This window comes from Orcinus orca, chromosome 10, assembly GCF_937001465.1.
Source record: "Orcinus orca chromosome 10, mOrcOrc1.1, whole genome shotgun sequence".
Classification (NCBI taxonomy): domain Eukaryota; kingdom Metazoa; phylum Chordata; class Mammalia; order Artiodactyla; family Delphinidae; genus Orcinus; species Orcinus orca.
Genome location: NC_064568.1, coordinates 21,463,144 through 21,485,648, shown reverse-complemented (window position 1 = coordinate 21,485,648; position 22,505 = coordinate 21,463,144). Strand labels below are relative to the sequence as shown.

Here is a 22,505-nt window from a genome sequence, read left to right as displayed (position 1 = left end):
AATAGAGAGCAAAACTTAATCGGCTATAAATGTACAGTAGTTAGCATTCACCGCAAAATGCCAATAATATTTCGAGAATGCCATTTCTCTTCCTGGCCTTTTGACCAAGCTGGTTAATGGACTGAGACTTGGGAAATCATGGAAATAATTTAGGCAGAGAACTTCCAAACCATGCATCAACCTCGAACTGCATTGCATCCAAGCAGAGACAGCTGTACCAGGACGGCCCATCACACAGCTTCTCCAAGAGCTCACCAACCAGCGTGAACACTTGTAACTCTGACAAAAGGAGAATCTAATATTTCATTCTCAAGGGGCCAATACCCACTTTGTAAGTATTCCTAGCACCAAATTTTCTTACAATACTATGAATTTAAAATTGAATGTCTATTATGTATGCAGAATGCTTGAATCCTATGGTTGTAAAGAATAGTTTAAGTCCACAAGCACTTATGTAGCACTTAGGTCCCTAACCCAGAATGCTAATCAGTGGGCTATGACCCCTATGAAACTGATCAAGCGAAGCATGGATATTATTTTCTAAAATCTTTGCCTTCAAGTTCTTTCCTTTCAAAGAGGACATCTCATACACAGCTTCTAGGACTGTGAAGGAGAGTGGCCACTGTGGCCGGCCATCTGTTACTATTTTGTAATGTTAGGTATGCACTCCCTTCCCTGGTAACCCAATAATCCCTCCCACCTATCCGTATATCCCCAAAATTCTGAACGGGTCCATACAGGTCCATTTACATGGGTTATCACGAGTGCACTTTTCTTGTTGTTTGTTTTGGTTTTGTTTGGGGATAGTGGAGAGCGGGAGCAATCTAACCGCCCGTTACGAAGAGAATGAAGAAATTCATCTGTGATGGACATTCACGATGGAATATTCCACAGCAACTGGAATCTTGGTTTGTTCTTCATTCACTCTCAGGAACTAACTCGCAAAAATCTCTCCCACTTGTATCCTGAAAAGCTGAGATAATAGGCCCTGGGAAATTTTACCTTAGGAGAGAAAATATCCTATGATATTCAATATTCACTCACTCTGTTAATTTTTTTTAATTATATTGTGCCAGGTACCTTCAGAAACAAAAGTAAGATACCTCTGCCTACCGTATAGGAACTCTTGCCTCGAAAGGGAGACTGACACAAATCATGTTCACACCCAATGATAAAGGCCACAAAAGAGGTGTATACCTATGTAGGGAAAGCGCTGAAGGTGCTGGCTGTCCGGCAGGTTGCCTGCGGAGAGTAGGACACGCTGCTGGAACTTGCCATGGAGGAGAGCGCGCCCACCTCCCTGGAGCCCAGCTCCACAGCCTCTGAGAAAATCCCACAGTCCTGGAGATGTTCAAGCACTTACTTACTCCTCCCTCCACGAAGAGAAAAGGGCACAAGCACTCACCAGAAAACCAAGCCATCTGTGACCTGTCATCTGATTCCCACCTGCTGGAAATGCAGATTGAGACAACAAGTGTCGGGAATGGAGATTCAATACTGGACACCTGATGGGGTAGAAGTCCTACAATGACAACTTTACTGATGGCCCCCGAATCAGTTACATATAAGCTCCATGTCCCAACATCACAATATGATGCAATTTATTCCACTTCTGCCTCCTATTCCCTTTCCCCACTGGCCTAAGGGGAAACTCATCTTTGTGGATACCTGACGTCATGATAGAGCAGCTTCCCACGTGACCACCAAATCACTTTCCTGTAGGGAAAGAGTTCTCTGATGAAGCCGTGAGATGCCTCTGCTACCAGCAACGCTTACCAACTTAGGGGACTTGTGAAGGGCAGGTAGGCTAAGATGCAGCCGGAAACGCTCACAGCAATTCCTCATCGTTTTTGTGCCATGGTGAGTCTACAAACTTCCTCTCAGAACAAATATTGTAAATGCATAAAATAAAACTCATAGGATGGCAAAGGAAATCAGTTAAAATATTGTAAGCAATTTGTAAATACCACGTATGATGTGTCTGTGTGTGTGTGTAAAGACATGTAACTGTTAGTAAAAATAAGCAGAGAGCAACATATAGATCACATGACAGTCCCCACAAGGATGTGTCATTTCACTCTAATTAACCTGTTTTTTAAACATGTTCCTGAGGGTTTCCAAGCTAGCACATGTTATAGGATATTCACAGAGAGAGGTTCTAACTCTACCCTTTAGCCCGAGCTATGAATACACTCTAATAGTGATATACATCACCATACTTACCACCCATGCCACCTTCTGAGCCATCAGCAGTGTGAATGGAGCAGAGCTAGGAACACTGTCAGGGGCCAGTGAGGAGAGTCGAGACATTTACTAACCTGGGACTGGAACCATCAGAACAAACTGGCATCTCAGCGATGCTAATACCCACCAGCCGCAAATGCTGATCAACTAGGACCTCACAGCCTCATTACATCTCGAAGCACGAAAGACTCTTAGTGGAAGATCACTGAGATACATGTTTTCCCATCTAAAATGAGTAAGACTACATTTTACTAGTAAGAATAAAGTTTGTGTTTCCAATCAGACAGCGGTTGCACTGCTGTACTCCTTGATTACAAAAATGTAGACCTGACACAGCATTAATAGGAAGTCAAAGCCCTTTTAAGTCAATTTCTATTTTCTTCATCAAATTCCATCAACACATGCTTGAAAAATGAACTACCCACAGCTGAGGGACATCTAACCAACCTAGTCAATTATTGGTGCCAAGACGAATATAAAGACTGGTAAGAATCTGCCCACCCCTAGTGGGCAGAGCTGCACACTGTGAACATAAAAACTCATCTAACTTCTGTGTATGACAGCTGTAGAAACTGACGCAAAGAGATTAAACAACTTGTCATGGTCTATACAACTGCTTATTGCCCAAGTCTGAAGGAAGAGCTGGTCTCCTGGCTTCCACGTTGATGGTCCTCTCACTGTTCAGAGTTTCAGAAACGCGCTGTTTCAAATATTCTTATCTGAAGTGCTGTATTGCTTAAATTACTGCACACCTTTATTTTAACTCACCAATTCACACTAGTTAGTGTGGGACTAAGAGTCTGGCTCATTAAAATACCTAAGTTATTGAAAAATAAATCTATGATTTTATTATTTTTGAGTACTCTCAGCAACTTCACCTAGGTAACAGGGAGAATTTATAATGAGCAGTATTTTCTTACCTACACAAACTGCATTAAAGTACATCATATAGAGAGGGCAGACAGTAGAAGCAAGAAGAACTACAATCCTGCAGCCTGTGGAAAAAAAACGACATTCACAGAAAGATAGACAAGATGAAAAAGCAGAAGGCTATGTACCAGATGAAGGAACAAGATAAAACCCCAGAAAAACAACTAAATGAAGGGGAGATAGGCAACCTTCCAGAAAAAAGAATTCAGAATAATGATAGTGAAGATGATCCAGGACCTCGGAAAAAGAATGGAGGCAAAGATGGAGAAGAGGGGCTTCCCTGGTGGCGCAGTGGTTGAGAGTCTGCCTGCCAATGCAGGGGACATGGGTTCGAGCCCTGGTCTGGGAGGATCCCACATGCCGCGGAGCAACTGGGCCCGTGAGCCACAACTGCTGAGCCTGCGCGTCTGGAGCCTGTGCTCCGCAACGAGAGAGGCCGCGACAGTGAGAGGCCTGCGCATTGCGATGAAGAGTGGCCCCTGCTCGCCGCAACTAGAGAAAGCCCTCGCACAGAAACGAAGACCCAACACAGCCATAAATAAATAAATAAATAAATAAATAAATAAATAAATAAATAAATAAAATCTGTCATAAAAAAAAAAAAAGATGGAGAAGATGCAAGGAATGTTTAACAAAGACCTAGAAGAATTAAAGAACAAACAAACAGAGACGAACAATACAATGAAAACTACACTAGAAGGAATCAATAGCAGAATAACTGAGGCAGAAGAACAGATAAGTGACCTGGAAGACAGAATGGTGGAATTCACTGCCACAGAACAGAATAAAGAACAAAGAATGAAAAGAAATGAAGACAGCCTAAGAGACCTCTGGGACAATATTAAACACAACAACATTTGCAGTATAGGGGTCCCAGAAGGAGAAGAGAGAAAGAAAGGACCTGAGAAAATATTTGAAGAGATTATAGTCAAAAATTTCTCTAACATGGGAAAGGAAATAGCCACCCAAGTCCAGGAAGCGCAAAGAGTCCCATACAGGATAAACCCAAGGAGAAACACACTGAGAAACACAGTAATCAAATTGGCAAAAATTAAAGACAAAGAAAAATTATTGAAAGCAGCAAGGGAAAAGCGACAAATAACATACAAGGGAACTCCCATAAGGTTAACAACTGATTTCTCAGCAGAAACTCAACAAGCCAGAAGGGAGTGGCGTGATATACTTAAAGTGATGAAAGGGAAGAACCTACAACCAAGATTACTCTACCCAGCAAGGATCTCATTCACATTCGATGGAGAAATCAAAAGCTTTACAGACAAGCAAAAGCTAAGAGAATTCAGCACCACCAAACCAGCTCTACAACAAATGCTAAAGGAACCTCTCTAAGTGGGAAACACAAGAGAAGAAAAGGACCTACAAAAACAAACCCAAAACAATTAAGAAAATGGTCACAGGAACATACATATCGATAATTACCTTAAACATGAATGGATTACATGCTCCAACCAAAAGACACAGGATTGATGAATGGATACAAAAAGAAGACCCATCTATATGCTGTCTACAAGAGACCCACTTCAGACCTAAGGACACATACAGACTGAAAGTGAGGGGATGGAAAAAGATATTCCATGCAAATGGAAATCAAAAGAAAGCTGGAGTAGCCATACTCATATCAGATAAAATAGACTTTAAAATAAAGAATGTTACAAGAGGCAAGGAAGGACACTACATAATGATCAAGGGATCAATCCAAGAAGAAGATATAACAGTTATAAACATATATGCACCCGACATAGGAGCACCTCAATACATAAGGCAACTGCTAACAGCTATAAAAGAGGAAATCGACAGTAACACAATAATAGTGGGGGACTTTAACACCTCACTTACACCAATGGACAGATCATCCAAAATGAAAATAAATAAGGAAACACAAGCTTTAAATGACACAATAGACCAGATAGATTTAATTGATATTTATAGGACATTCCATCCAAAAACAGCAGATTACACTTTCTTCTCAAGTGCACACGGGATATTCTCCAGGATAGATCACATCTTGGGTCACAAATCAAGCCTCAGTAAATTTAAGAAAATTGAAATCATATCAAGCATCTTTTCTGACCACAATGCTATGAGATTAGAAATGAATTACAGGGAAAAAAGAAAACGTAAAAAACACAAACACGTGGAGGCTAAACAATAAGTTACTAAATAACCAAGAGATTAATGAAGAAATCAAAGAGGAAATTAAAAAATACCTAGAGACAAATGACGATGAAAACACGATGATCCAAAACCTATGGGATGCAGCAAAAGCAGTTCTAAGAGGGAAGTTTATAGCTACACAAGCCTAACTCAAGAAACAAGAAAAATCTCAAGTAAACAATCTAACCTTACACCTAAAGGAACTAGAGAAAGTAGAACAAACAAAACCCAAAATTAGCAGAAGGAAAGAAATCATAACGATCAGAGCAGAAATAAATGAAATAGAAACAAAGAAAACAATAGCACAGATTAATAAAACTAAAAGCTGGTTCTTTGAGAAGATAAACAAAATTGATAAACCATTAGCCAGTCTCATCAAGAAAAAGAGGGAGAGGACTCAAATCAATAAAATTAGAAATGAAAAAGGAGAAGTTACAACAGACACCACAGAAATACAAAGCATCCTAAGAGACTACAACAAACAACTCTATGCCAATAAAATGGACAACCCAGAAGAAATGGACAAATTCTTAGAAAGGTATAACCTTCCAAGACTGAACCAGGAAGAAACAGAAAATATGAACAGACCAATCACAAGTAATGAAATTGTAACTGTGGTTAAAAATCTTCCAACAAACAAAAGTCCAGGACCAGATGCTTCACGGGTGATTCTATCAAACATTTAGAGAAGAGCTAACACCCATCCTTCTCAAACTCTTCCAAAAAATAGCAGAGGAAGGAACACTCCCAAACTCATTCTAAGAAGCCACCATCACCCTGATACCAAAACGAGACAAAGATACTACAAAAAAACAAAATTACAGACCAATATCACTGATGAATATAGAGGTAAAAATCCTCAAAAAATACTAGCAAACAGAATCCAACAATACATTAAAAGGATCATACACCATGATCAAGTGGGATTTATCCCAGGGATGCAAGGATTCTTCAATATATGCAAATCAATCAATGTGATCCATCATATTAACAAATTGAAGAAGAAAAACCATAAAATCATCTCAATAGATGCAGAAAAAGCTTTTGACAAAATCCAACACCCATTTATGATAAAACAAACTCTCCAGAAAGTGGGCATAGAGGGAACCTACCTCAACATAATAAAGGCCATATATGACAAACCCACAGCAAACATCATTCTCAATGGTGAAAAACTGAAAGCATCTCCTCTAAGATCAGGAAAAGACAAGGATGTCCACTCTCACCACTATTATTCAACACAGTTTTGGAAGTCCTAACCACAGCAATCAGAGAAGAAAAAGAAATAAAAGGAATACAAATTGGAAACGAAGAAGTAAAACTGTCACCGTTTGCAGATAACATGATACTACACATAGAGAATCCTAAAGATGTCACTAGAAAACTACTAGAGCTAATCAATGAATTTGGTAAAGTTGCAAGATACAAAATTAATGCACAGAAATCTCTTGCATTCCTATACACTAATGATGAAAAATGTGAAAGAGGAATTAAGGAAATACTCCTACTTACCACTGCAACAAAAGAATAAAATACCTAGGAATAAACCTACTTAGGGAGACAAAAGACCTGTATGCAGAAAACTATAAGACACTGATGAAAGAAATTAAAGATGATACAAACAGATGGAGAGATATACCATGTTCTTGGATTGGAAGAATCAATATTGTGAAAATGACTATACTACCCAAAGCAATCTACAGATTCAATGTAATCTCTCTCAAATTACCAATGGCAGTTTTTACAGAACTAGAACAAAAAACCTTAAAATTTGTATGGAGACACAAAAGACTCCGAATAGCCAAAGCAGTCTTGAGGGAAAAAACGGAGCTGGAGGAATCAGACTCCCTGACATCAGACTATACTACAAAGCTACAGTAATCAAGACAATATGGTACTGGCACAAAAACAGAAACATAGATCAATGGAACAAGATAGAAAGCCCAGAGATAAACCCATGCACCTAAGGTCAACTAATCTATGACAAAGTAGGCAAGGATAGACAATGGAGAAAAGACAGTCTCTTCAATAAGTGGTGCTGGGAAAACTGGACAGCTACATGTAAAAGAATGAAATTAGAACGCTCCCCAACACCATACACAAAAATAAACTCAAAATGGAATAGAGACATAAATGTAAGACCGGACACTATAAAACTCTTAGAGGAAAACATAGGAAGAACACTCTTTGACATAAATCACAGCAAGATCTTTTTTGATCCACCTTCTAGAATAATGGAAATGAAAACAAAAATAAACAAATGGGACCTAATAAAACTTCAAAGCTTTTGCACAGCAAAGGACACCATAAACAAGACGAAAAGACAACCCTCAGAATGGAGAAAATATTTGCAAACGACTCAATGGACAAATCTCCAAAATATATAAACAGCTCATGCAGTTCAGTATTATAAAAAACAACCCAATCCAAAAATGGGCAGAAGACCTAAATAGACATCTCTCCAAAGAAGACATACAGATGGCCAAGAAGCACATGAAAACTGCTCAACATCACTAATTATTAGAGAAATGCAAATCAAAACTACAATGAGGTATCGCCTCACAGCAGTTAGAATGGGCATCATCAGAAAATCTACAAACAACAAATGCTGGACAGGGTGTGGAGAAAAGGGAACTGTCTTGCACTGCTGGTGGGAATGTAAATTGATACAGCCACTATGGAAAACACTATGGAGGTTCCTTAAAAACTAAAAATAGAATTACCATATGATCCAGCAATCCCACTACTGGGCATATACGCAGAGGAAACCATAATTCAAAAAGACACATGCACCCAATGTTCACTGCAGCACTATTTACAATAGCCAGATCATGGAAGCAACCTAAATGCCCATCGACAGACGAATGGATAAAGAAGATGTGGTACATATATACAATGGAATATTACTCAGCCATAAAAAGGAACGAAATTGGGTCATTTGTTGAGACGTGGATAGATCTAGAGACTGTCCTACAGAGTGAACTAAGTCAGAAAGAGAAAAAGAAATATCGCATATTAACGCATATATGTGGAACCTAGAAATATGGTACAGATGAGCTGGTTTATAGGGCAGAAGTTGAGACCCAGATATAAAGAACAAACGTATGGACACCAAGGGGGGAAAACGGCGGGGGGTGGGGTGGGGGTGTGATGAATTGGGAGATTGGGGTTGACATGTATACACTGATGTGTATAAAATGGATGACTAATAAGAACCTGCTGTATAAAAATATAAATTAAAAAAAAAAAGAAAGTCAAAGTCCCCACTTCATACCCCAATCTCCCAACTCTACACTCAAAGGCATTTGCTGTTAAGGGTGATATCTATCCTTCTATCCATTGTTTGTATACAGAATTGCTTGAGTGAATGAAAAGACAAAGTCCTAGGAATGGAATTTTGGAGTGAAAGTTTTGTGTATTTCAAATGTTGAAGGAAAATGCCAACTGTATACTAAGCCTTCTAAATGGACATGATCAATCCATATAAATGCAGAGCTAGAGTGAAGTGAGAACTCAGTCTGGCCCCATCTCTCCAACAGCGCTGGGCCAGCTCAAAGATGGTAGACCAGTACTGCCCCACAGGTGCTTTGGAAATTTGTAGGAGAAAGGGTATTCTGCTGCCACAATGATTGGGAGGGTGGAATAAGGGGCTTGGACATTAGACATGTTACAGTGCATAGGGCAGTCTCACCGAATGAACAACTGTCCTGTGTCCCATACAATCTACAAATGTTTTGGTGGGCATTCATGTTGGTGAAGAATCTTTATTATCATGGGTCCAGAGCTTGGCTACATTTTACATATAAATTCATCCACAGTTTTTTGTGGTTTTTTTTCCTTTGTCATGTTTTTAATATACATTGAATTTTCCAGGAATACAGCCACCATGTAAATAGAGAGTTAAATGTTTTGGAAAGTTGCATCACAGTGGCATTTTAAGTCCTAAACCAACATATTTTTATTGTTCTCTATTTATAACTAATGAGTTCACAGTGATTCTATTTGTAATCTGACTATGCTACCACTATACCCAAGATTATACATAATGACATATATGTTTATTATATTAACTACTTGCCTTTTGGTTTCTTTAAAAAAAAAAAAAAAGCCTGCCGCCAGATGCAGCTGTACGATATAAAAAATAAATAAATTTTAAAAATAAATATATATAAATAAAGTACAACATATACACAAATTAACTCAAAATGAATCACAGACCTAAATGTAAAGACTAAAATTAAAACATTTCACAGAAAACAAGCTTTGTGACCTCAGATTAGAGGCAAAAAGACACCAAAAGTATGGTACATAAAAGAACAAACTGGCAAGTGGGACTTCATCAAAAAAAAATCTGCTTTTCAAAAGACACTGTTATGAGAACGAAAAGACTGGGAGAAAATATTTGCAATTCCTTTCTCTGATGAAGAAATTATACTGAGAATATATAAAGAACTCTCAAAATTCAATATTAAGAAAACAATCCAACTTTTTAAAAAATGGGCAAATGATGTGAATAGACACTTCACAGATATACAGATAAGCAAATGGTAAGATGTACAACATCATTAGTCAGTAGGGAAATGCAAATTAAAACCACCACTGATATCACTACTCACCTAGTGAAAGGGCTAAAATTAAAAATACAGACCATACCAAGTGCTGACAGGAATGTGAAGGAACTAAGACTCTCCTACTCTGTTGGGGGGAGTGTGAGCTGGTACAACCACATTGGAAAACCGTTTGACAGTTTCTTGAAAAGTCAATCATACATCTACCATATGAACCAAGCATTCATATGTTCATATGTTCCCTAGGTACTTCCTTAAGAGAAATGAAAGCATATGTTCATATAAGCACTTGTAAGAAATGTTCATAACACCTCTACTTGTAATAGTCAAAACTGGGAACACCCCCAAATGTCCATCAACAGGTGAATGGATACACAGTGTGTGACACAGGATGGGCTACTATTCAGCGGTTAAAAGAAATGAGCTACTGATGCACAGGACACCACGGATAAACCATAAAGTAACTATGCAGAAAGAAATCAAACAAAAAAAGAATACATCTTGTATGATTTTACTTAAACACGATTCCAGGAAATGCAAACTCATCTATAATGGCAAAAAGATCAGTAGTTGCCTGGCAACGGTGGAGGTAGGGGCAAGAGGGACTGATTACAAAGGGGCACAAGAGAACTTTCAGGGGTGATGGGTATATTCATTATTTTGATCATGGAGATGGTTTTCATGGGTGTGTATATTGTATATATATATATATATATAATATACACACACATATATATTATATATGTTAAAACTTACCAAATTGTACACTTATAAATATGAAAAGTTTACTGTATGTCAATTACACCTCAATAAAGCTGTTAAAAAAAAAACAAAATCAAAATAATGCATTAAGTTCCCAATGGAATCCCCAACTTTTCCTCTGAACTATTTAAACCTCACGAAAACACTTTGAGATAGAAGGTGCTGTTATACCCATTTCCAGGAAAAGTAAACTGAGCAAAAGTCTCAGAGAGATTGAATAACTTATTCAATAACTCACATAGCTAGGACCTCACAGAGCCAAGGCACAAGCATTTCTATGTCATGTTAAATAAATGCTTCCAAAGCACTTGACAATTTTTTAAGATAACTTCAACAGCTCCCAGGCAAACATATTTACACTATTTATTTGCTTAGCAAATCTCCTTTCGTAGACGGCACATGGGTAAATGTCAACCCTATCATTTCAGGATCATCACAAATTCTAAAATTAATAGGGTTCAACTTAAGGTTTCAGTGACTTAGAGAAACAATCCAGGTTCCGACGTGTCACACACCCAAGAGTCCCCAAGTCAGCACATTGGAAAACAAACTCAAGATCAGCACAACATACAGCAGAAGAGACAGGCTAATAACCTTTTTGGTCCCACCTGGAGAGATCGAACTCCGTAATTTTTCTTCTGGAGCACACACACACACACGCACACGCACACACACACCTGGCAACCAAAATGCTGAGTGTGAATGTTTCAAGTTTCTAGGTGTCCACTAACTAGAAAAACATTGTTGATTGTTGCCTTCTTGCTTTACATACAGTCATTATTTCCTATCAAATAAGACTGACCAGCAAAAGCTCAAATACATAGAATATCCCCCATTGAAAAGTCGCTGTCCTCCACTGGTCGACAGTTTGGAAGTCTCCTAATGACCACAGGACATCTGTGGAGGGGGACAGGCAGAGAAAACTGCAACAAGTTCACTTCTATGGCTCAAATCCAATCAGACTCTCAAAGCTCCTCCTACAAAAAATGGCTTCCCCAACGCCTTGCAAACGCTTCCCCAATAGCAAAGCATACAACTGTGTTTGGTTTGGGGGAAGACGACACACACCTTAACTCTGTGCCAAGTTCAGGCTGTTCAAGTCCCCCACCCCCTCCCTGGACTGCTGGTATTAATTTCCAGCCCTTTAGCAGGTAGCTGTGCAAAGTCAGTGACAAACTACAGAAAGATGACCTGCTGGTGGATTTACTCATTGATTTCATTTTGTGCCCATATTATTTTTTTCCTGAAACAAAGTTCTCTCCTGTTTCCCTTTCTGACTCTCCACAACAGATAAGAAACAGGAAAAGAGAGCACAGTCCGAGCTGCTCCCACCTTCAGGCCCTCCTAGCCTGTTCAAATTGGTTATAGTTCTTATCTGATTTCAGACATTCCCTAAAATATACGCATCGATGGCACATGGCATAAGGAGTGGAAAAGTTTTTAACTGTGGAACACACAGTCTTCTCAGAGTGAATTAATCTGTTTTAATGGATTTTTGAATATCCATTCAATAATATTAATTAATTAATATTAATATTATTAATATTAATAATATTACTTGTGCTATTCTGAGACCACCATATGGGCCAAAATATTTCAAGCATCCAAGCTACACCTAGAAAGACACAAAACCTCTTTTTCCTTCCCGTACCATCCTTACCCCTGCTGATTCTTCTTACCAAATGATTTTATTTTCCTTATATGGGACAAAAGATTCTTATTTCCTCAGATAATGCTGACAGATGATATACTGACCCCTGGCTTTTTAAGCCCCAAATTGTAGGCTTTGTTTAGATAAGTTCAAGTGCATGGCTTGAAAGAAGAAAGAGGAACTTTCTTCTCAAGGGTAAGGAGAATCTTTTCCCTAACTACCCAGAGAACTCTTCCAAGGCCGTGGGGTGCCTCTTCTGCCTCAAAGACACAAAAGGGGGCAGGAGAAAAAGCCTGCTCTGCCACATAGGGTGGCTCACAAGCTCATTTAAGGAACTGAAATTCTTCACTCTCCTGTCAGTGAAACAACCCTTCCTCCCCACGAAAAAGAATGTGAAGCACACTCATTTGTCAGATATTTTGCAAAGCTGACCTTGACGGTGGCACTGGGACTTGAACTTGCCGGCAAAGAGATGAGAAGTCAAATATTAACACCCCACATAATCTGTTCCTTTCCCTTCTTATGAAACATCAAGAATAAGACGAGCCTATCAAGATGGAACTAGAGAAAAATAATGTAGGGTCCAAGGGAGGTCAATGGAATCTCTCACACTACAAGCTTTTAGCATCCAGGAACAGCCCTGCCAGGGCAAAATGACCAAGCATCTTCACAGTCCTTCCAAAGAGGTGGATACGGAGGTCACCGTCAGAGGGAGAAAACACACCTCTGCTCAGCCTGGCAACATGTAGTGAGAATGAAATGGAGACTCATCACCACCGGAATCAAACTGTAGCTTAACAAGAGCTTGAGTCAAACCTGACTTTTTGTTCTGAATCAGTGGTTCTGATACTCACCAGGCAACTATTAAAAAATATAGTTGACTGGGCTCTACCTTGCAAGATTCCAATATAATGTACATATGGTAGGGCCTCCATGTTGTTTAGTGGAAAACTCCCCAGATAGAGAATCCAGTAAGCATCATCACATAGATGCCCTCTTCATTACCAAAACACAGGCTTTTCTCCCGTTCCAAAATCTTTTTCTTGTTTATAAAATAAAGGTTATTCCTGTAGAATTACCTACATAAAAATGTACCCATACAGTTAAAGAAGTAACCATTCATTGGGGGCAGGGCAGGAAGATGGAAACAGTTATGGAAGAAACCATATTAAAACTGTATCTGGGCTTCCCTGGTTGAGAGTCCGCCTGCCAATGCAGGGGACACGGGTTCGTGCCCCGGTCCGGGAAGATCCCACATGCCGCGGAGCAGCTGGGCCCATGAGCCATGGCCACTGAGCCTGCGCGTCCGGAGCCTGTGCTCCGCAATGGGAGAGGCCACAACAGTGAGAGGCCCCAACAGTGAGAGGCCCGCGTACCGCAAAAGAAAAAAAAAAAACTTATCACTGGATTTCACTCCAGTCGATAAACACTGACTATGGGTCAAAGTAACCTTCCAGGGAATAACTTTATGACTTAATGGCTGGGCTTCCCTGGTGGCGCAGTGGTTAAGAATCTACCTGCCAATGCAAAGGACACAGGTTCAAGCCCTGGTCCGGGAAGATCCCATATGCCACAGAGCAACTAAGCCTGTGCACAAGTACTGAGCCTGCACTCTAGAGCCCGCGAGCCACAACTACTGAGCCTGCATGCCACAACTACTGAAGCACACAGGACTAGAGCCCGTGCTGCTCAACAAGAGAAGCCACTACAATGAGAAGCCCGCGCACTGCAACTAGAGAAAGCCCGCACACAGCAAAGACCCAATGCAGCCAAAAATAAATTTATTTTAAAATGTCTTCATGGCTGAAGCCATCACTCACACCAACGCACACGCATACACTTTCAAATTATCCTGCTACTTCTCTCTCCCTAAAAAATATGCTCTTGCAAAGAATGATCATATGGGCAGTTCATTAGGAAATGGAACCATTTTCCCCACCTTTTATGAGGGCTACAAACCCCACTTACCTGGTGCTTTTCCTGAATTTACATGCAATCATTTAGGAAAAAAATAAAAAGAACTAAAACCAAAAACATGAAAAGAAATTAAGTGAAATAAAGGGAGATAATACATTGTGCCCTAGGATTGATCCATGAAAATATAAATAAGTCATAATTCTAATCTTTCAGAAAGTAATGCTAAGACCCAATTCATTACCCTGTACTAAACAGATTACACTGGCCTCTGGCTACACGTAGCTATTGAGTGCTTAGAATGTGGCTTGGGCCACAGGTTGAAATGATCATATTTGGGTGTATTAGATTAAATAAAATATGCTATTAAAATTAACCTACGTGTTTCTTTTTACTTTTTAAATGTGGTTATAAAACATTTAAAATTACATATGTGGCTCCCCCATTTCTGTCAGACAATGGCTGCATCAGGCTAGAGTCCTGCTTCTCGCTATTTAGCTCTTCTAAGCCTTGCCTGCCCCCTAGTGTCAGCACTCTGGCAATGCAGACAAAATATTTTGCAAAGCCATCTGTATTGCTTGGAAAGAAATAGAAGTTTCTTCTATTAGGAAGATTAGGGCTAAAATAGTCATTCCAATCAAAATCATCAGCTGGGTTCCTATAAAAATTCAGCCTTTATAGGGGACAGAAATATGAGCCCAAACTTAGGTGCACTCTTCATACGATTTAACCAAAGTTAAAAACAACACAAGGCACCAAAGCACACAAGCCCAACAACATTCATGTTCTGCATATATCATTTATCACAGAGAAAACAGAAAACCTAAATTTCCATAAATTTAAACATTACAGAATCTCTATAAACCGGGACTCACTCAAAAGGAGAAGGCAGCTCTCAATAAAGATGACTAACATTTATTAAACACTTACTGCGCAAACACAATTCTGAGCACTTTCCCGGTATTAAGTGACTCCTCATTACAACTCTTTAAGGATGACTCTTATTGTTTATTATCCCCACTTTACAGAAGAAGGGGCTGAGCCCCAAAGAGGTTTTGTCACCAGCCCAAGTGTGAAAGGAGAATGTAAGCTAACCTGGATGCCTGCTGCTCAGTGTGCAGTGAGAATAAATCCTTCTTCTCTGACCCAGGGATCTCATGTCTTCTGCAAGCATCCAGGAAACTGACACGCTATCCTGTTAGCCTGCAAGAAATCTCAGACCTGTCACAATTTTTGACACCAGCCCCCAGTAGTGAGGTGCCCCCTCTACAGAAGATCTGGCTGAAGGCCAGCAGGTAAAAGGGCTCTCAGCATCCTTGGGTCACTCTGTTTTCAGCTTCTGAAGCCTTGTTTGTCAGAAATTTCTTTTTTCTTAAGGTTGGGCTGAAACCCCAGTCCTCATAAAGAAATTCTCTTCATTACAGTCAGCTTCTAGGACAATGAAAAACAAGCCTTTTTCTCTTGTACACGATAAAGCTTCAAACCTTAAGCCACTGATCACATCTCCCTACACATACAAAGCCGTCAATCATTCCTTGAAAATTTCCAGACTCCTTTTCATTTTGGATGCTTCTAAATATGAAAATAGCTACCATTTATTGAGTGTTTACTATGTACTAATCCCTTCACCTACTTTCTTAGCTAATCATTCCAATAACCCCATAAGGTAGGCATGTACATCATTTTATTTTTACAGATAATGAAGCAAATTCAGAGAGGTTAAGTGACCTGGATAAGGTCACACAGCTGGGATGTGGCATAACCAGGGTTATGTTTGACTCCAGGCCCCCTATGCTTTGCTGCCTCATTCTCAGTTGTGCTCCAGTTTCTTGGGCCCTTAATACTTTGGACAGAATATATTAAATAAGAGATTTTACACCAAAACAGAGTATATTAAATAGCAGCTAGGCACCATGGCATCTGCTGGAATGAAAACACCCCAAACCAGTCATACTTAAAGCTCTCTGGAGAAATGGAACTATTAAAATGAACTTGTAAACCAGCAGCACCCCAGTTCCCAACTCTCTCAGCTATAACGGAAAAGTAGCTATGCTTCTGTTTTCAAAGGGGAAAATTTAAATTTTTGAAGTGTCCAAATATTCCCAGAGATAAATCTCCAGGATGTAGGGTGTTTTGTGTCCCAAACTCATCATGTAACCAGCCAATTAATTTCAAATGACTCTCAAGTTTCTGAACCTATCAGCATCTTTCCACTGCATTACATGTGCTGCCTTCTCGTGGGGAAATGATGTTACATACGGGGCTGCGGAGGGGCAAGACAGGGAACAAAAGGACAAAGTGCTAGTTGAAGAAATAACAGAGTTAACTCTGCTTCCTTTTAAAAGAAACTAACCTACCAAATGGCTCTCACACCTTTCCTACAGATTGGGCTACAGAAGCCCATGTCTCCTACTCAATTATTATGTCAGGTACAATTTTAAAAGCAACAAAGTGGCCTTTTGTGTTTTCTAATTCCTTAAAGATACTACCCCTAGACTCTTGTGAAAGATTATCAATGCCATGTGCCTTAAAGAAAGATTCCTACCACCAATCCTGTGAAAATTAGGTGTGTTTTTGTTTCTTACACTTGAACTAAAATGAAACTTCGGTCCACACCTAACAATACCCCATCCGATCTGCCCAAATTAGGGGCGGTGTCCCACATTCTTCCCCTCCCTCTCTGTCTTAGAGGTATGGGTGGAAATGGGATTGTAAAGTATCTCCTTGTTCATACACAGCCATCAACAAGCCACTCTCCTAATCTGAGCCGTTAAAAGCATCCAAAAAACTTCCAACTAGGGCTTCCTAGGGACACAGTTCCTTAATCGGCCAGCATGAACCACAAACTCTTGGGACAGTGTCAGGGGTGCTTCTGGACACCGCACAGAGGCTTCTTCAGTTAACTCTCTGCAACTTGCTCCCGCTCTCAGGCTGTTTCAGATACACCCAAAAATCTGAGCAGAGTTTCTCAGGTCTGACCCTTGACCTTGTCACCAGCTGAGCGCAATTCTGGGAAAAAACTCCACGTGGCCACTGCAAGGTCATCAGAGAAATGTACAACACCTCCCTGCCACCGGCAGTTCCCTCTTTGTCCATCTCTCTCTCTCTCTCTCTCTCTCTCACACACACACACACACACACATACACACACACTCACACACTCACTCACTCACTCACTCACTCAGCCTGCTGGAATACACAGCCTTGCTAGAACGGAAGTAGTGGGCAAAGGAAAAGCAGGAAGAAACAAGGAAATGGTCAAAGTACTCGGGTGTCCTCAATTTTCAAAGAGCTTTCACAAATCGACAAGTAAACAATCAATAGAGCCAAGACAAAAACGGATAAAGGATAAGATAGTGCAAAGAAGAACAAATACAAATAGTCCCGCAGCACACTGAGTACTTAGTCAAAAAGAGTTGCAAGGGCTTCCCTCGTGGCGCAGTGGTTGAGAGTCCGCCTCCTGATGCAGGGGACACGGGTTCGTGCCCCGGAACGCGAAGATCCCACATGCTGCGGAGCAGCTAGGCCTGAGTTATGGCCGCTGAGCCTGTGCGTCCGGAGCCTATGCTCCGCAACGGGAGAGGCCACAACAGTGAGAGGCCCGCGTTCCGCAAAAAAAAAAAAAAAAAAAAAAGAGTTGCAAGACAATCCAACAGCAGTTTTCATTACCATATTTGCAAAACAGTAAGACCTGATAGCACCCAGAGTTGATGAGGGTCTGGGGAAACGGGAGTTATCGTACTATTACTGCTGGTGTAAGTATAACTAAGTCCAGAAGTTTTGGAGGGCACTTTGCACTATTAAAACCTTAGTGCGTTGTGTCAAAGGCTGCAGGATACTCACCAAAAATCATTGTCTCCTCTTTGAACTGGGCCCACAGCTAGGGTATGTTTCCCAGCAGCCCAGGCAGTAAGGTGTGGCCATGGGCCTCAGCTGCAGCCAATGGCAGGACAACTCAAGGGGTGCAGTCAGCATCTAACCCCGTTCATCAACACCTCCCAGGTGTATCCTCCACGCCCATTTCCCTTCCAGCTGGCTGGAATGAAGACCACCCTAGAACAACCTTTAAGACCACGGGTTGAAAACACTAGCACTTCCATCCACTGTGGTTCCAAGAAGACCACAGTAGAGGAGAACATCCAGCTGACATATTACCCACCCAGCCCTCATGAGCAAGAAATACAATTTCTTTTATTTAAGCCATTATGTATATTTACTTGGTCTGTGTGTCACAGAAATTAGCCTACTCCCATACATTTATATGCACTTTAATTCAGCAATCTCACTATCAGGAATTCATCTGAAGTCAGGACACATATATTTGTACAAATATGGTAACAAGCTATATGTCCACCAAAATTGGGAGTGATCAAATAACTTATGGCACACCCACACAACAGATGACTATGCAGTGTTACAGAGAGTGATACAGATCTGCACGCACTCACATGAAAAGACCTCTAAACTTTATTGTTAAATGGGGAAAAAAATCAAGGTACAAAACAGATGCCTAAAGAGACATCTGTGCATACACACATACTGGTAAATACATGCCTTTTTCTAGAAGGATAGGTGTGTGGATACATAAAATCTAAAACAGTATAGAAAATATATAAAATATAGATGACTATGTAAAACAATACCTAGAAGGCTATATGAAATTAACAACGTGACTGGGCCAGGGGACCCCCAGATATCTGCTTAAACATTATTTCTGTATGTGTCTGTGAAGGTGTTTCTGGAAGAGGTTAGCATTTGAGCTGGGGGCTGAGTGAAGCCAACGGCCCTCCCCATTGTGGGTGAGCCTCATCCAATCCCTTGAGGACCTGAATAGAACAGAAAAGCAGAAGAAGGTTGAATTTGTTCTTTGCCTGATTGTTGAGCTGGGACATTGACCATCTCCTGCCCTCTGTGCTCCTGGACCTCAGGCCTTCAGACTCAGGCTGGATTCTACACCATTGCCTCTCTGGCTCTCAGGCCTTTGAACCACATCATTGGTTTTCCTGGGTCTCCAGCTTGCAGACTGCAGGTCATGAGACTTCTCAACCTCCATAGCTGTGTGAGCCAATACCTTATATCAATAATAAACTAGTTGTGTTGGTTCTGTTTCTCTGGAGAACCCTAACAGTCAACAAAAAGTTAAAAGCCTATCCTTTCACACCTGCCTATTATTTTCTGGAATTTTTACCACCAGGAGAAAACTACGTGATTGATCACAGGGTGACAAATGGGCAAAAATCAGCCTATTAATAAATATTCATTTAGCACCCATTATATTCCAGGCATCACGGACACAGCTTACGAAACCCGCGAGGGAGTAAGACTTCACAGTAGGATTCAGGAGCCCTCATCTGCGGGTATGCAAAGGGTACAGGCAGGCCCCAGAGATTTTGCCAATTTGACTCCAGACCCACGCAATAAAGTGAATATCACAATAAAGCAAGACATGAAATTTCTGGTTTCCTAGTGCATATAAAAGTTATGTTTATTGAGAGTCCGCCTGCCGAGGCAGGGGATGGGGGTTCGTGCCCCGGTCCGGGAAGATCCCACATGCCGCGGAGCGGCTGGGCCCGTAAGCCATGGCCGCTGAACTTGCACGTCCGGAGCCTGTGCTCCGCAACGGGAGAGGCCACAACAGTGAGAGGCCCCCGTGTACAGCAAAAAAAAAAAAAAAAAAAAAAAAAAAAGTTATGTTTACACTATACTGTAGTCAATTAAGTATGCAGTAGGATTATGTCTGAAAAAAAAATTCACATATCTTCATTCTAAAATACTTCAAAGCTGTAAATGCTACCCATCATCTGAAACTTCAACGAGCCATAATCTTTTCGCATAATCAAAGATCACGGATCACAGATCACCACAACGAACAGAGTAAAAATGGAAAAGTTTGAAATATTGTGAAGATCACCAAAACGTGACACAGAGACATGAAGTGAGCAAATGCTGTTGGAAAAATGGCACCAAAAGACGCTGGATATGTAAAAAATGCAAGATCTGCAAAGTGTAAGAAAGAAGCTAAGTGCAATAAAATGAGGCATGCCTGTACTTCAATAAAACGAGGCACGTCTGTACTTCTGTAAAGATGGTTCTTCATGCAGCCTGCGGCCCCAGCAAGAGAACAGAGCCCCTTGTGGGCCGGAACCAGTCCTGATTGCTTTGAAGGTTGTTAAGATGAGAGGTGAGAAGGACTTAAGTTCCAAAAACGAAAGCAGGAAGAATCCCCCAAAAGACAAAAAAAAAACAAAAATGGGCTGAGAATCCAAATAAAATCATCTAGAAATTCTAAGATGAAAATTTCATTTCTTGCGCAAAACTTGCCAAGGCTTTGCTCAGACTTCTCACCCTCCCTGTTGCAGGAGGGTCTTTGCTTATATGGAAGACACTGCATCTCTTGTGTACACAATTCTAATCTTAATTTAGATTTATCACTACAGTTCCACGTTTTCCAAATTTAAAGGGTTATGGTATGAAATGAGGATTGCCACAAAGATTTAGAAGTGAAGGTTCGCATAAAGACTACCAATGTCGGGGGCTGGGGGGCTGGTGGGATAAATTGGGAGATTGGGATTGACATATATACACTAATATGTATAAAACAGATAACTAATTAAAAAAATAGGTAACTAACAATAACCTGCTGTATAGCACAGGGAACTCTACCCAATACTCTGTAATGGAATGTATGGGAAAAGAATCTTTAAAAAGAATGGATATATGTATATGTATAACAGATTCACTTTGCTGTACACCTGAAACTAACACAACATTGTAAATAAACTATATTCCAATAAAAATGTTTTAAAAAGAAGAAAAAAAAAGACTACCAGTGTGTATATGTTGGGTGTGGAGGGGTGATAAAATAAGTAATCTAACCTGGAAGAAAAAAAACCCTAAGTATAATGTCTTTTAATAAATGAATATTGAAATAAAGAAATATTGAAGGTTCAGTCATGTCCCCTGTTTCCTCCAAGTTTAATCATTTTTCATCATAATCTCTCTGACATCTGGAAATGTGCTGGTGATAACTCCCCACCCCGAAATGCTTTGCTTCTTTACTAGCCTGACTCTCTACCTGCACCCAAGAAACGAGATGTGTATCAAACAGATAAGACTGATGACTTCAAATTTTCTATCCTTGAGAGCAAGCTCATCAAAATATACACAGCACAATAACCAACCAGCCCTGGGAACTTCCACAGCAGCCAAATGGTATTGATTTTATGCTGATTCATTAAAATTTCAATCATTAATTTTCTTGTCTTCTTGAAACTATTGCTTAAGGACAATTGAGTCATGAGAGAGTTTAAAAACTTAAGCCTAGGACTTCACTGGTGGCGCAGTGGTTAAGAATCTGCCTGCCAATGCAGAGGACACAGGTTCCAGCCCTGGTCCAGGAAGATCCCACATGCCATGGAGCAACTGAGCCCTTGCGCCACAACTACTGAGCCTGCGCTCTAGAGGCTGCGAGCCACAACTACTGAGCCCACGGGCCACAGCTACTGAAGCCCGTGCGCCTAGAGGCCGTGCTCTGCCACAAGAGAAGCCACCGCAATGAGAAGCCCGCACACCGCAATGAAGAGTAGCCCCCGCTTGCTGCAACTAAAGAAAGCCTGCGTCAGCAACGAACAACCAAAGCAGCCAAAAATAAACAAATAACTTTATTAAAAACAAAAAACTTAAGCCTAAAATTAAATCTTAACCTTACCTTATCAGAATAAGTAAGTAGAGAGCTTCACCTGCTGTATATCTGAGGGTAAGGATAACTAACAAACTTCTCTGCATACGTTCCTGGAGAGAGACTTTACAATCCTGATGCATACATAGTTTAGGGCTCAAGCTTCACTCTTTCACTAAAAAGTCAAAGCATGCCTGGCACTGCCACACCTCTAATTACTGAAGCAGAGACAGCAAATTAATTGCTTAACAACAAGTCCACTGACAAATGTGAATTATTTAGGAAAACACAATTCTCCGGGGAGTTTCCAAGTCTGTGTCACTTTAAATGTAGATGTAACAAGGAAAGGGGACAAGAAACACACACGAACATACACACACAGATACTTTACTGATTATTTTCATCTTTCTTTAGAAATAAGCAACTACAGCCATGGGTCTCACTAGAAATTAACAGAATGATTCTCTAAAACTTCAGACATTCTATTTTAGGCCCTGTGTAAAAGTTACCACCGCTTTTTTTTTCTTTTGTTCCTTTCTTTTTCAATCTTTCACCATCTTTTCTTAAAGGGGTCTTAAAATTATCT

At 40.4% G+C, this 22,505-nt stretch overlaps 1 protein-coding gene across 1 annotated transcript in view; it reads right to left on the bottom strand.

Moving 5' to 3' along the window:
- The window catches only part of TAFA4 (TAFA chemokine like family member 4), a 129,273-nt gene that overhangs the window by 100,432 nt on the left and 6,336 nt on the right, over nt 1–22,505 (bottom strand). The window lies entirely within an intron of this gene.